This window comes from Bubalus bubalis, chromosome 5 (genome assembly GCF_019923935.1).
Source record: "Bubalus bubalis isolate 160015118507 breed Murrah chromosome 5, NDDB_SH_1, whole genome shotgun sequence".
NCBI lineage: Eukaryota > Metazoa > Chordata > Mammalia > Artiodactyla > Bovidae > Bubalus > Bubalus bubalis.
In genome coordinates, this window is record NC_059161.1 from 71,736,594 (window position 1) to 71,752,477 (window position 15,884).

General features: G+C 37.8%; 1 long non-coding RNA gene across 1 annotated transcript in view; it reads left to right on the plus strand.

Moving 5' to 3' along the window:
• LOC123333578 overlaps window positions 1–15,884 on the plus strand; it is a 100,463-nt gene that overhangs the window by 581 nt on the left and 83,998 nt on the right. The window contains exon 2 of the long non-coding RNA XR_006550956.1: window positions 851–992. This is a non-coding gene — a long non-coding RNA (uncharacterized LOC123333578). The remainder of the gene's footprint in view (window positions 1–850; window positions 993–15,884) is intronic.

The following is a 15,884-nucleotide window of genomic DNA, read 5'->3' on the forward strand; positions in this document are numbered from 1 at the left end:
AAGAAAGCTTTCTTTTCTTTCTTTTTTATATTTATATTTTTATTTTTTTATTTTTCAGAAGCTAAGAGGTGAATGCAGAACCAGGAGACTTTCATTATAGTTGTGTCTGGTTATCTAAGGTCAAGATAGAGGCTAAAATTAATTTCATTAGCCCAATGTAACCAAACCAAGTCTGGCTGCTTGTCACTCAAAGGCCAGTAAAGAGGCCAGGTTGGTGGCAAAGAAAAGTTTCTTTATTCTGAATGCTGCCAACCAGTGTGGGAAGGAGAATGCCCATCCAAAGGCTGACTCCTCCACCCTCTGCCCTGGACAGTCAGTGGGCAAGAGTGTTTACAGATAGAGGGAGAGAGCTATGTGCAGAAAGAGCACAGGCAACTCTGATAGTCATCTTGAAACTAGTAATCTGACCAGCATCATCTTCATTGTTTTAGGTACAGTTAATTCTCAGTCCCAGAGCTGGTTTGTTTCCATTTCTCCAAGGCCAATTCCTGTAAATGTGGCAGCTTATGCCATGGCTACAGTCTGGTCATTGTGTAGTTAACTCATTCCACCTGGTGGGGGTTTTAGTATCTAGAAGATAGTTACACGATATGGCTCAGAATATTATCTGTAGCCCTTGAGAAGAAACTAAATGTCCTTTGCTTAATGACTAAGCTATTATTATTTGATTATTATTATTATTTGACTAGTTTCCTTTGTTTCTGCATGTTCTCATTTCTCTGATTAAACTTAGTCTTTGGCTTAAGTTTTTCCACAGACAGAAGACAGATGGAGGGCATGGGGGGCAAGGACCATAGGGTGCTGCTCCATTTCATTAATATCTGTTTTTCTCTCCTTGTTTATGGAAAAGTGAACCACAGAGGACTGGAAAGAATTGAAGAGACAGCTGAGTCTAATCACTTCTTTATGTGGTTGAATAACGTCAGTTTCAAAATGTTCAACCAACTTTCCCAAGGTTGTGTAACTGATTAATGTCTGAACTGATCTAGAAGGTAAGATTGAATGAGCATCATGTCTTCAGTATTTGTAGAATTTATACATGAACTTAGCACCATCAGTTTTTTGCACATTCTCTGCCTGAAATCCTCTTTGCCTTAAATCTTTCTGTATTAGCTTTGATACTCTTACCCAGGGAAGGCTTCCTAACCTTGCCCTGCTCAAAGTCTTCTAGGTATATGAGTACATCTAGGCACATCAATTTACTCACCATTCTGAACCTGTTTGATTGCTATCTTTCTCCTAAGCTCCTTGATGAATAATTCTTTTATTTGTAGTCACCTCAAAACTCAGAAGAATATTGAATACATAATAAGGAGTCAATTAATGTATTCATAATTGCAAAATTATATGCTTATTTATATTGTTCTTTCATTATCTCTAGTGTATATGCTTTATTTCATAAACCATATTATTTGCAATCTAAAATGGGCTACAGTCTCATATAGAACCCACCAGTGCTGTATACACTCAAAAAAAGACCTATATATTAACTAATATAATATTTTTATTTGTAAAGGTAAATATAAGAATAAACCTTATGAATCATGTTTAATTTTACTATATCCTTTAAATTTATATATACTGTATTTATAGGATGACAGTATAATATTTTAAGAAATTTTTATTGGGATATAGTCGATTTACAATGCTATTTTCTGCAGTACAGCGAAGTTAATCAGTCATACCTATATATATATATATATACATACACACTCTTTTATAGATTCATTTTTACATGTAGATTTTAATTGGTAAAGAATCTGCCTGTAGTGCAGGAGACCTGGGTTTGATCCCTGGTTCGGGAAGATTCCCTGGAGAAGGAAATGGCAACCCAGTCCAGTATCCTTGCTTGGAAAATCTCATGGACAGAGGAGCCTGGTAGGCTGCAGTCCATGGAGTCACAAAGAGTCGGGCACTACTGAATGACTAACACTTCACACTTCCATGTAGATTATTACAGAGTATTGAGTAAATGTCCCTGTGCTATACAGTAGGGCATATTTATTATCTATCTCTCTTATATTTAGTAGTGTGTATATGTCAATTCCAGTCTCTCAATTTATCCCTCTCTCCACTTCCCCTCTAGTAACCATGTTGGTTTTCTACATCTGTGGCTCTATTTCTGTTTTGTAAATATGTTCATTTGTACCACTGATGGTATAATATCTTGTATGTGATCTAAAGAGGGCAAAAATAGCTCCATGTCCTGAAAATTAGATGAGTCTCAGGGTATGGGAAAATAATATGTTTAGGGTCAAGACCATCTGTTGGAAAGTAAGACACCAGACAGTAGAACTTGCTAGTAGTTATTTTGTTTATCTGTAGGTATTACAGTAGAGGTGAAGGCTGGCCAGCAGGTAAAACCTCAAGCAACCAGTTGTTTTTTAGTTGCTATGTTGTGTCTGACTCTTGCAACCCCTTGGACTGTAGCCCACCAGGCTCCTCTGTTTATGGGATTTCCCAAGCAAGAATACTGGAGTGGGTTGCCTTTTACCTCTCCAGGAGATCTTCCTGACCCAGGGATTGAATCAGCATCTGTTGAAGTAGCATGTGGATTCTTCACCACTAAGCCATCAGGGAAGCCCATGCAACCAACAGGAGTACCTTCAGTTCAGTCAGTTCAGTTCAGTCCCTCAGTTGTGTCCAATTCTTTGCAACCCAATGGACTGCAGCACACCAAGCCTTCCTGTCCATTGCCAACTCCTGGAGCTTATTCAAACTCATATCTGTAGAGTTGGTGATGCCATCCAACTATCTCATCCTCTGCTGTCCCCTTCTACTCCCACCTTAAATTTTTCTTTTTTTTTTATTATTATTTTTTTTTACTTTACAATATTGTATTGGTTTCACCATACATCAACATGCATCCGCCATGGGTGTACACGTGTTCCCCATCCTGAACCCCCCTCCCACCTCCCTCCCCATACCATCCCTCTGGGTCATCCCAGTGCACTGGCCCTGGGTCTTTTCAAATGAATCAGTTCTTCACATCAGGTGGCCAAAGTATTGGAATTTCAGCTTCAGCATCAGGCCTTCCAGTGAATATTCAGGACTGATTTCCTTTAGAATGGACTGGTTGGATCCCCTTGCAGTCCAAGGGACTCTCTAGAGTCTTCTCCAACACCACAAGTCAAAAGCATCAATTCTTCAGTGCTCAGGTTTCTCTATGGTCCGACTCTCACATCCATACATGACTACTGGAAAAATCATAGCTCTGACTAGACAGACCTTTGTCACATTTTGTTGGTAAGAATGGAGCCATACAACTAAAGAAGCAGCAGCAAGAAGAGCACTAAGAACCCAGAAAACTCTAGTACAAATTAGGTTTTTCAGACACAGACCCAATGACTAGATGCACTTAGGGGAAGGTCATTTTCACCAAATGAAGTTATGCATTCAGAACAGAATTATGGGCAAGGATATTTGGCTTCTGGGACTTCTGAGTATAAGGTCAAATCAGAGAATCCTCATTTCCTTGACATCCTTACCTTTGGACAATTATTCTCAGAGATTTGGGAAAAACAAGGTCCAAACATTTAGATAGGTGCTTCCCTGATGGCTAAGATGGTAAAGAGTCTGCCTGCAAAGCAGGAGACCCGGGTTTGATCCCTGGGTCAGGAAGATCTCCTGCAGAAGTAAATGGCAACCCACTCCAGTATTTTTGCCTGGAAAATCCCATGGATGGAGAAGCCTGGAAGGCTAGAGTCCACGGGGTCACACAGAGTCAGACAAGACTGAGCAACTTCACTAAGTGATCAGAAATGAGAGGAACATGGAGATAAGCAGAGAGAAAGGAATTTTCCTTTTCCCTTATTGTAACAACAGTTTGAGGAGTTTAATTTCTCATATTTTTATTTGTATATAAATGTCCCTAATAAATGTCTATTAATGGCAAATCAGAAGATTGGTTGGCATGGGTGAAAATGCCTGCAGTAATACTTTCTGAAAGAATAATGGTTTATATTCCATTTGACTTTAACCAGCATGGACTAAAATTATATTTTAATTTTACACTAGTTTTATCATAATAGCTGCATCCATCTAAAGGAATCATCTATTGGTAAAACAATATGAAGTAGAAAGGTGGGCTTGGGCACAAAGGGATTTTTGTTTTTTCTAAATATGTCCATAGTAATGATGAATAAGTCTCCTCAGGGATAGGTTTTTGGTCTCTTTGAAGTAATTTTGTTTTTTATGACTTATTTTTCCCTTTCATCTTAAAAGGGAGCTATTGTACTATCACTGCTGAAAATTCTACTAGATTTTGCAAACAATGCCTTTGAACTTTAGCTGATCATTCTTATATTGTGGTGGTGGTGGTTTAGTTGCTAAGTCGTGTCACTCTTGTGACCCTATGGACTGTAGCCCATCAGGCTTCTCTGTCCCTGGGGATTCTCCAGGCAAGGATACTGGAGTGGGTTGCCATTTCCTTCTCCAAGAATTCTAATTCTTATACTGCTGCTGCTAAGTCGCTTCAGTCATGTCTGACTCTGTGCGACCCCATAGACGGCGGCCCACCAGGCTCCCCCGTCCCTGGGATTCTCCAGGCAAGAACACTGGAGTGGTTTGCCATTTCCTTCTCCAATGCATGATAGGGAAAAGTGAAAGTGAAGTCGCTCTGTCGTGTCCGACTCTTCGCGACCCCATGGTCTGCAGCCTACCAGGCTCCTCCGTCCATGGGATTTTCCAGGCAAGAGTACTGGAGTGGGGTGCCATTGCCTTTTAGCACGTACTAAATCAGTTGTATGATTTGCTCACTTGTATCCTTCCAGGCTTTGCCCAAATGTAACCTTTGTTGTGAGACCTTCCTTGGGCCACTCAACTTAAAATTATAGCCCTCCCTTAGTGACTTTGTTCCCACTTGATGTTCCTCTTAAAATCCTCACCATTATAATAAAAGCATTTTTTCTGATACATCTTACTTCTAGATAGATTTCCACTACAAAACTGGAAGCTTCATTCAGTCTATTTTTGCTTTTTTTGTCATTCTTAGTTAAATCCCTGGAATCTAGAATAGTGCCTGACATAGAAAGTTCTCATTATATGTTCATTGAATGAATGAGTAGATGATGAAGGGATAAATCACTGACACAGAGAGTGAATAAGAGAAATGAAATTCGCGTACTAGCACCATCTCTTGATGAAAATCAAAGCTAAACTAAAAGCATGTTTCTTGATTGCAAGCAATTGTTTTAATCCTGGAAGGGAACAGCTAAGGTTTATACACTTAAAGAAAATGAAACAATTCTCACACTGCTGCTGCTGCTAAGTCACTTCAGTCGTGTCCAACTCTGTGCGACCCCATAGACGGCAGCCCACCAGGCTCCCCTGTCCCTGGGATTCTACAGGCAAGAACACTGGAGTGGGTTGCCATTTCCTTTTCCAGTGCAGGAAAGTGAAAAGTGAAAGTGAAGTCGTTCAGTCGTATCCGACTCTTCACGACCCCATGGACTGCAGCCCACCAGGCTCCTCCGCCCATGGGATTTTCCAGGCAAGAGTACTGGAGTGGGTTGCCATTGCCTTCTCCATTCTTGCACTAGGAACGTTTTTTTCTTCCATGCAACAGAAGAAAAACATTTAAAATAACTGAATGAAGAGATCAAACTTATAAAAGAAATAGAAAGGAACAAAAATGATATACTATTTCACCCATAAGATTATCAGAATACAGGAAGCTGAAAAATGTCAGGCTTTGTCAAGGAGGGGAGAAATGAGAACCAGTGTACCTATGCTGCTTTAGCTGCAGTCAGGTTGAAACCCAAGAAGCACACTCAGGAATTCAGCAGTTTCACTTCCTGTTCAAGTTTCCAGGAGTATACACAAGGTGACATTATGTATGATGCCAAGTGAGAGAGGGAGAGCAAGAGAGAGATGAAAGAAAGGAAAACAATTCCATGTATAAAGCAGCAGCTCATTGAACTTAGCAAGTTTATAAAAAGCATAATAGTCAAATGAAAAATGAGATACATGAGAAATATAGTCAGTTCATAAAAAAATAAAGTCCTGGTTCGTAGTGTTTTGCCATTACCACGTTGTAAATAAGCTGTGGCTGATTTCAGGCTACTGATGTGAAAATGAATCAATGAGCTTTTTCAAGCCAACACTAGCCAGCTCCAGCATCCATCAACTAAAGATACAGCTCAAAAGTACATTGTGAGTAGAAAGGGAACATTTCCTCAACTGTATTTTGGAAACAGTCATAAAAGCTCAGTTCATCTTCCAATGTAGGGAGTGCAGATTTGACCCCTTTTTGAGAAGCCAGGATCCCACATGTCTCCTGGCCAAGAAACCAAAACATAAAACAGAAACGATATTGTAACAAATTCAAAAAGAGTTTAAAAATGTCCTAAAAAAAAATCTTAAAAAATCTCAGTTACATAATGTTATATATTCTATCTAGATATATGTATATTAAAAATGAGTTTATACCCCAGATTTATTTTAGTTTTTTTTTTTTTTTGAGAAGAATATTAAAGATCATTTGAGGATGAAGTGAAGTAAAAATAATTAAAAATTGGTCAAAGTTTACTTCAAATGTTTCTATAATATTCTACCGTATGAACTTAAATAGTTACTTGAAGGAAACAAGTATTATTAAGCTTTTCAATTCTGGATGATAGGAATATGGTTACTTCTATTTGGTATCCTCTTTTCTTTTCTTTTTTTTTTTTTACTTTACAATATTGTACTGGTTTTGCATACATCAACATGAATCCGCCACGGGTGTACACGTGTTCCCCATCCTGAACCCCCCTCCCACCTCCCTCCCTGTAGCATCCCTCTGGGTCATCCCAGTACACCAGCCCCACACATCCTGTATCCTGCATCAAACCTGGACTGGCGATTCGTTTCTTATATTTAAAATTTTTTGTCTAAATAAGATTTAAGAGAAAATAAATACTCTAAAAGAAATCAGAAGCACAGATATAAACATCATAGTGGCACAGGCTTAAATGAAATCACTACGATGGTGGAAAGTGGTATAAAGATTTCAGATGAATTCCTGACAACCATATTGTTGTATGTCTGCTTCAGAGAATCAAAGCTACAAATGAGGAAAGATTTAAGGATTATTTAGTGAATAAATAGTCCTTTAAATATGTGGAAGCTTAGTCTAGTTTTATTGAGTTACTACCAACAAATACTGGAGAATGGGAAGATACTTTAAAATCAGAATGATTTAAATATTTCTCTTATATATAATGCAATATACAAAAGAAAAACCCACTCAAACTAGTGAATATAATTGCAGATTTTGCACTTGGAAAAAATGTGGTGGAATTTCAGAAATTTAGTCTGGGAGTGATATACTTGATTTTGAATGAGGGTGACCATATAATTTACCCATAAAACTGGGATAATTTCCGAATGAAATATGGCACTATTAGTAATTGTACCTAAGCAAGAGGTGTGAACCTGTAAATGAGGATTTATACCTAAATTGTATATAACCGATAATTTTTATTGAAATATATGGATTGCAAATGAGAAAGTGTATGCTTTGAAGTCACAATGAAGTTCTCAACAGCTTAGACATGATGAGCAATTGGATCAGGAGAATCTACAAGAGAACTGAAAAGAGAAGACAAATTAAAAAGCAATTTGGAAAACACTGCTATGATTTTCTCTCCAAATGAACTTACAGGACAAACATATTCCAAAAAGCCGTTGGTTAGCACTAATGTATCCAAAAGTTATCATGAAGTATATTGTGAAAGTTATCATGAAGGAAATACTCAGAAAGACAAAACTATCATGAATTTATACCTTGAACATACTTAGAAATATGAATATATATTATTTGGCAAAAGTAATAATTTAACCATCTCCTATGTCATTTAGATAATTTACCCATTTTCAAAAAACTTTACAAAATATGTTTGCATTAGTTTTAACCAAATGCTTTTTGGAATATTTTTGTCCTGTGGATTCATTGAGAGAGACGATCACAGCAGTGTTTTCTAAAAGGAGACAGATGCTGCTTTCTTTGATATCTCAGATTTTCTGAAGGGAAGAAAATCACTGCCCATGACTGAGTTAAAAAAATCTGCAGTTATCCTTTTGTCAAGGTGTTTATTGATGAATCAGCCCTGCTAAATTGTCAAACCATGCAAATTCTTTGTTCCTGTGATTGTTTGCTCCAGAGCCAGAATGAGAAAATCAGCAGGCTAGGCAGTGATTTTTCTTTCCTTTGTCATTCTATGAGACAAGGCGTATTTCCTCTATTCTTCAAAGATATACTTTCTGCAACCACTCTGGAGAATTTTGGGAGCATGGAAAACTATTCAAACTATGTCCCACTCTTTAGGGATATTACTATATTCACATGATAAATAATCCTAATTAATTTTTAGTGATTCAGATATCCCAGTGCATTCCTGTGTGTTTAGGTGAATCATCTTTATGAAGTCATTCTTAAATCACACAAAATTAAAGTCAAAATAAACCTTGCAATTGTAGTCATGGCATATATATATATGTGTGTGTATATATATATATATATAATCCATGCACATATGAAATTATATATATATGACTTCTGCAGTGTGCACTAACTTTGTCATTAAAACGTTTCAAAGATAGAGAAAATGATGCATATTTGTTTATTATCTTAAGAGATATACAAAGTGCTTACTAATGAGAGAGGGAAAATCCTCATAAAAGTGAAGAGCTTTATTTTAGTGGTGAGAAAATACAATGACAATGCAATTAAAAATATTTATTTTTGAGGACAGAAGATACAGGATACTTTTAAATGTGATAGACATCATCATATCAAGTCTATTTCCAAAACCTAAATCTATGACAAATATTTTCAAGCCAGCACAATGGTCTGATACCATGTAAGGCTTAGAATTGCATTTTGTAACTTATTTAAGCAATTGCAGCTTTTATTACAAGAAAAAGATTTCTAGCTTAGTGTAAATCTTCCTCTTTAAAGATGAGATGTCACTTGCTAATAATCAGAAATACTTCAGGCTCATACAGAAATGCTGCTTGTGTAATTAAAAAAAAAAAGTGAAATAATTTCCTGTTCATTTTCCTTCTTGATTTTTAACTTTGGGGCATTTAACTGCCTTTGTACTTCTGTAATATAACAAATAATTTAAATGTTGTTTGAACATACTATAAGGTTGTCATGTCTCTGTGTCATATACAAAATTAAAATTAACATCAAACACAGAAAAGGAAGTATCTACTATTCTCACTGTAATATGGAAATTTAACTCAATATCTCCATACTCTTAGCTACTGACAAAAATGGCAGGCAGACAAAATGAGATTAGCATATTAAGTCTTTCCCACTAATTATCAGTATTTTTAAAAAAAGAGATATAAAGAAGTTTGAAACTATTCACTTATGTTGAGTATTATCTCATTCATTTAATCAAAATAAAAGTATATAATTGACAGGATACAATTTTGAGAAAGCTTTGGTCTATCTTGAGTACTTTAATATTTTATTTCAAAATTAGTCCTCTCTGAGTATGTTTTTCAAACACAAGTTCTTTGTAGAGATGTTATTTTTCTTATTCCTGTTTTATTTTGCTAATTTTTCAAATGGATTTGACCTTGCTTACAGTTTCTTTTGTTGTGCAGAAGCTTTTAATTTTAATTAGACCCCATTTGTTTATTTTTTCTTTTATTTCCAATATTCTGGGAGGTGGGTCATAGAGGATCCTGCTGTGATGTATGTCGAGGGTATGTAGAGTGTTTTGCCTATGTTCTCTATGTTTTATTTTGCTAATTTTTCAAATGGATTTGACCTTGCTTATAGTTTCTTTTGTTGTGCAGAAACTTTTAATTAGATCCCATTTGTTTATTTTTGCTTTTATTTCCAATATTCTGGGAGGTGGGTCATAGAGGATCCTGCTGTGATGTATGTTGAGTGTATGTAGAGTGTTTTGCCTATGTTCTCCTCTAGGAGTTTTATAGTTTCTGGTCTTACGTTTAGATCTTTAATCCATTTTGAGTTTATTTTTGTGTATGGTGTTAGAAAGTGTTCTAGTTTCATTCTTTTACCAGTGGTTGATCAGTTTTCCCAGCACCACTTGTTAAAGAGATTGTCTTTAATCCATTGTATATTCTTGCCTCCTTTGTCAAAGATAAGGTGTCCATAGGTGCGTGGGTTTATCTCTGGGCTTTCTATTTTGTTCCATTGATCTATATTTCTGTCTTTGTGCCAGTACCATACTGTCTTGATAACTGTGGCTTTGTAGTAGAGCCTGAAGTCAGGTAGGTTGATTGCTCCAGTTCCATTCTTCTTTCTCAAGACTGCTTTGGCTATTCGAGGTTTTTTGTATTTCCATATGAAGCAACTGACAAATAACTAATCTCAAAAATATACAAGCAACTCCTACAGCTCAATTCCAGAAAAATAAATGACCAATCAAAAAATGGGCCAAAGAACTAAATAGACATTTCTCCAAAGAAGACATACAGATGGCTAACAAACACATGAAAAAGATGCTCAACATCACTCATTATCAGAGAAATGCAAATCAAAACCACTATGAGGTACCATTTCATGCCAGTCAGAATGGCTGCGATCCAAAAGTCTACAAGTAATAAATGCTGGAGAGGGTGTGGAGAAAAGGGAACCCTCTTACACTGTTGGTGGGAATGCAAACTAGTACAGCCACTATGGAGAACAGTGTGGAGATTCCTTAAAAAACTGGAAATAGAACTGCCATATGACCTAGCAATCCCACTACTGGGCATACACACCAAGGAAACCAGAATTGAAAGAGACACATGTACCCCAATGTTCATCCCAGCACTGTTTATAATAGCCAGGACATGGAAGCAACCTAGATCTCCATCAGCAGATGAATGGATAAGAAAGCTATGGTACATATACACAATGGAATATTACTCAGCCATTAAAAAGAATACATTTGAATCAGTTCTATTGAGCTGGATGAAACTGGAGCCTATTATACAGAGTGAAGTAAGCCAGAAAGAAAAACACCAATGCAGTATACTTACACATATATATGGAACTTAGAAGGATGGTAATGACAACCCTGTATGAGAGACAGAAAAAGAGATACAGGTATATAGAACAGTCTTTAGGACTCTGTGAGGGGGGGGATGATTTGGGAGAATGGCATTAAAACATGTATAATATCATATAAGAAACAAATTGCCAGTCCAGGTTTGATGCAGGATACAGGAAGCTTGGGGCTGGTGCACTGGGATGACCCAGAGGGATGGTAAGGGGAGGAAGGTGGGAGGGGGGTTCAGGATGGGGAACACGTGTACACCCGTGGCAGATGCATGTTGATGTATGGCAAAACCAATACAATATTGTAAAGTAAAAAAAAAAAAAAAAGGATTTGACCTTGATGCTCTTAGGTTTCTCATTTTTATATGAATTTAGTCAGTCATTCTTAGGTAAATTTCTTTCTGAGATGTGAAAGCATCTCTTTATCACTTTTATCTGGACTATTTTTAAAAATCCCTCTATGGGACACAATTTTATTTCCACTCACAGGAGCTTTAATTTTTTTCTCTGAGGCCCACTTGCAGATGGGAGGTCTGAGCCCTGGAAGTTCATGATAGCTAGACTATTCCAGCTCATGAGTTCTCACTGCAAGTGCACTAAACTCTGCTATCAGACCAGGCGAAGTGCCTTCTGATTTCAGACTATTTTCCTTGAGACCATAGTGCCTTCCTGTGATTATCTTTAGGCTATTTTATTGTTTGCCTATTCTACCAGTCAATCCTACAGGAAATCAACCCTAAACATTCATTGGAAGGACTGATGCTGAAGCTCCAATACTTTGGCCACCTGATGTGAAGAGCCAAGTCATTGGAAAAGGCCCTGATGCTAGGAAAGGTTGAGAGCAAGAGAAGGGGCAACAGAACATAAAAGAGCTGAATGGCAACACTGACTAAATGGACATGAGTTTGAACAAACTCCAGGAGATAGCGAAGGACAGGGAAGCCCAGTGTGCTGCAGTCCATGGGATCAGAAAGAGTCAGACATGACTTAGTGGCTGAATAACAACAACAATTCTCATCAGATATCCCATCATTTCTGTCTGCTTTCACCAAACCAACATGAATATTATGCTGGTCTCCTGGAGATTAATGGTTATTTTAGATGCTGTCTAGGAGCTTTTGATTTTGCTACCTAATTGTTTGCCTATTTTAATGTGGTAATCAGAAAAACCTAAAACTGTTACTAGGACTGCTGCATTTTTCCAGAAATACCCTCCCTTAAATGTTTATTATTATTTTTTAAAATATTTATTTATTTGGCTGTCTTGTTTCTTAGATGTGTCATGTGAGATCTTTTACTTGAAGTATGTGGGATCTAGCTTCCTGACCAGGGATCAAATTGGGTCCCCAGCAAGAGTGTGGGGTTTTAGCTACTGGATCAACAAACCTCCCTACCTTAGCTCTTTAAACATGCCCTGTTGGTAGGATTGCAATCTGTTACAACCACTATGGAGAAGAGTGTGGAGATTCCTTAAAAATCTGGAAATAGAACTGCCATATGCAGGTCAGGAAGCAGTTAGAACTGGACATGGACCAACACACTGGTTCCAAATAGGAAAAGGAGTATGTCAAGGCTGTATATTGTCACCCTGCTTATTTAACTTATATACAGAGTACATCATGAGAAAGGTTGGGCTGGAGAAAGCACAGGCTAGAATCAAGATTGCTGGGAGAAATATCAATAACCTCAGATATGCAGATGACACCACCCTTATGGCAGAAAGTGAAGAACTATTGAGCCTCTTGATGAAGGTGAAAGAGGAGAGTGAAAAAGTTGGCTTAAAGCTCAACATTTAGAAAACGAAGATCATGGCATCTGGTCCCATCACTTCATGGCAAATAGATGGGAAAACAGTGGAAACAGTGGCTGACTATTTTGCTGGGCTCCAAAGTCACTGTAGATGGTGATTGCAGCCATGAAATTAAAAGACACTTACTCCTGGGAAGGAAAGTTATGACCAACGTAGACAGTATATTGAAAAGCAGAGACATTACTTTGTCAACAAAGGTCCGTCTAGTCAATGCTATGGTTTTTCCAGTGGTCATGTATGGATGTGAGAGTTGGACTGTGAAGAAGGCTGAGTGCTGAAGAATTGATGCTTTTGAACTGTGGTGTTGGAGAAGACTCTTGAGAGTCCCTTGGACTGCAAGGAGATGCAACCAGTCCATCCTAAAGGAAATCAGTCCTGAATATTCATTGGAAGGACTGATGCTGAAGCTGAAACTCCAATACTTTGGCCACCTGATGGGAAGAGCTGACTCATTTGAAAAGACCCTGATGCTGGGAACGATTGCAGGCAGGAAGAGAAGGGGATGACAGAGGATGAGGTAGTTGGATGGCATCACCGACTCAATGGACATGGGTTTGGGTGAACTCTGGGAGTTGGTGATGGACAGGGAAGCCGAGTGTGCTGCGGTTCATGGGGTTGCAAAGAGTAGGACATGACTAACTGAACTGAACTGATGACACAGCAATCCCACTGCTGGGTGTACACACCAAGGAAACCAGAATTGAAAGAGACACATGCACCCCAGTGTTCACTGCAGTATTGTTTACAACAGCTAGGGCATGGAAGCAACCTAGATGTCCATAAGCAGATGAATGGATAAGAAAATTGTGGTATGTTTACACAATGGAATATTACTCAGCTATAATAAAAAAGAATGCATTTGAGTCAGTTCTAATGAGGTCGATGAAACTAGAGCCTATTATACAACATGAAGTAAGTCAGAAAGAGAAACACCAATACTGTATATTAATGCGTATATATGGAAAGATGGTAGTGATGACCCTATATGCATGACACCAAAAGAGACACATATGTAAAGAACAGACTTTTGAACTCTGTAGGAGAAGGTGAGGGAAGGATGATTTGAGAGGATAACACTGAAACATATATATTACCATGTATAAAATAGATTACCAGTGCAAGTTTGATGCATGAAGCAGTGCATTCAAAGTTGGTGCACTGGGACAATCCAGAGGGATAGGGTGGGGAGGGAACTGAGGGTTTCAGGATGAGAGGACACATGTGTACCTATGGCTGATTCATGTCAATGTTTGGCAAAACCCACCACAATATTGTAAAGTGATTATTCTCCAATTAAAATGAAGTAACTAATTTCAAAGTAAGTAAATAAACATGCATCTGGCCTGCCACCCCAGATCTCAAGTTACAAACAAATAACAAGAACAAAGAGAACTTTTAAAAGCTGGCTCACTGCAAGTTCATGCTCTGTAACTTGATAGAAGACCAGATGCTACCCTCTTATTCATCCTAAAGCATTCCCTGTGGGCCTCCAGGCTCAGCCTATCCTAATCCTGTCTTCAGAGAGTGAGACTTAGATGTTGGGGGAAATAGATTATAGACAGGAAGAGTTTGGGCTAGAAAGAGAAAAACCTTAACTTTCAGTTTTGTTCTGGCAACTTCGTTCTAACAAACAGGTTTATTTTTTTGGGGGGATGTGTGTTCTATAGCTGACATTATGTAACTAGATGTCTATTTGTATACATAAGTATTATTTAGTGTACAATATTAGCTTTTCAGAACTGTGTCTTTGCTAGATGCTGAGACCTAAGATCAAAACCCTGATATCTAGCCCTGTTTCTAAAATCTTGTTGTTATGTGAATTTCCTAATGCTCATCTTATATTCTGAAAATAACCTAATAGCACATTTCCCATTGATGTTTCAGTTATCAGTTGGAACAATCTGATTTCTCCTATGTAAACTTCCTTAATGTTCTGTTTCTTTTCTAGTGCTCTGGGACAAGGATCACATTTTTAATCCTCTTTCCTTACATTCAGTTTCCCCACATTACCTATATGTTCTCTGCATCGCGTATCCCCGAGTTATCTCTAAAGCAAGATTTTGGTGTAAGATTTCTATAGACTCTTTCTTTTCTTTTGTACCTCGTTCTACATATCTGTTGCCTCTACACTTCAGCCACAAAACTACACAAGGTACTGAGTTACAACCACAACCATTATAATTTTACAGGGAAAAAGTCCAAATTCCCAATTTATGTGACACTTCCTAAAAGTAATATCTATTTTTTTTTAATTTTTCTAGAAATGTTTATGGAGAAGGCAATGGCACCCCACTCCAGTATTCTTGCCTGGAAAATCCCATGGACGGAGGAGCCTGGTGGGCTGCATTCCATGGGGTCGCTAAGAGTTGTACATGACTGAACGACTTCACTTTCACTTTTCACTTTCGTGCATTGGAGAAGGAAATGGCAACCTACTCCAGTGTTCTTGCCTGGAGAATCCCAGGAACGGGGGAGCCTGGTGGGCTGTCATCTCTGGGGTCGCACAGAGTCGGACATGACTGAAGGGACTTAGCAGTAGCAGAAATGCTGATATTATTTCAGTGCTCCTTGAATCTCTCTCCTTTGGCTTTATTTATCCATGGACCTCTACTTTACTCTTAATCTGTGGTTAATCTCTGCATTTTTTTTTTAAATTATGTATGACCATTTCTAAATGTGACCCCTTTTTGTTAGTTCTGCATTTTCAACATACATGCTTTGGAATACACCTAAGCCCTATGTGACTCATCATCACCTCATAACCAATATTTCATCTAAAATCCAATAACTGTTTTCTTACCAAGTCTTTAAATATCTTCTCCCCTTTTAAAACATGTCTCTAAATTATGTCAGAAATGCTCAAAGTTTCACAATCATGAATCCATTGTCACCTGTCCTACTTTCGGTAGGGATAACTAGTGTTTCTTTGCTGGAATTTAATTATTCAATTTCAAAAATAATATATAGATATTTAATAATGATGATAGTTATAACTGTGACAGACATCATATCCTGGCCCCTCCCACATCCAAGCCACCTCCTGCCCCCTGGACAGAACTTATGGAC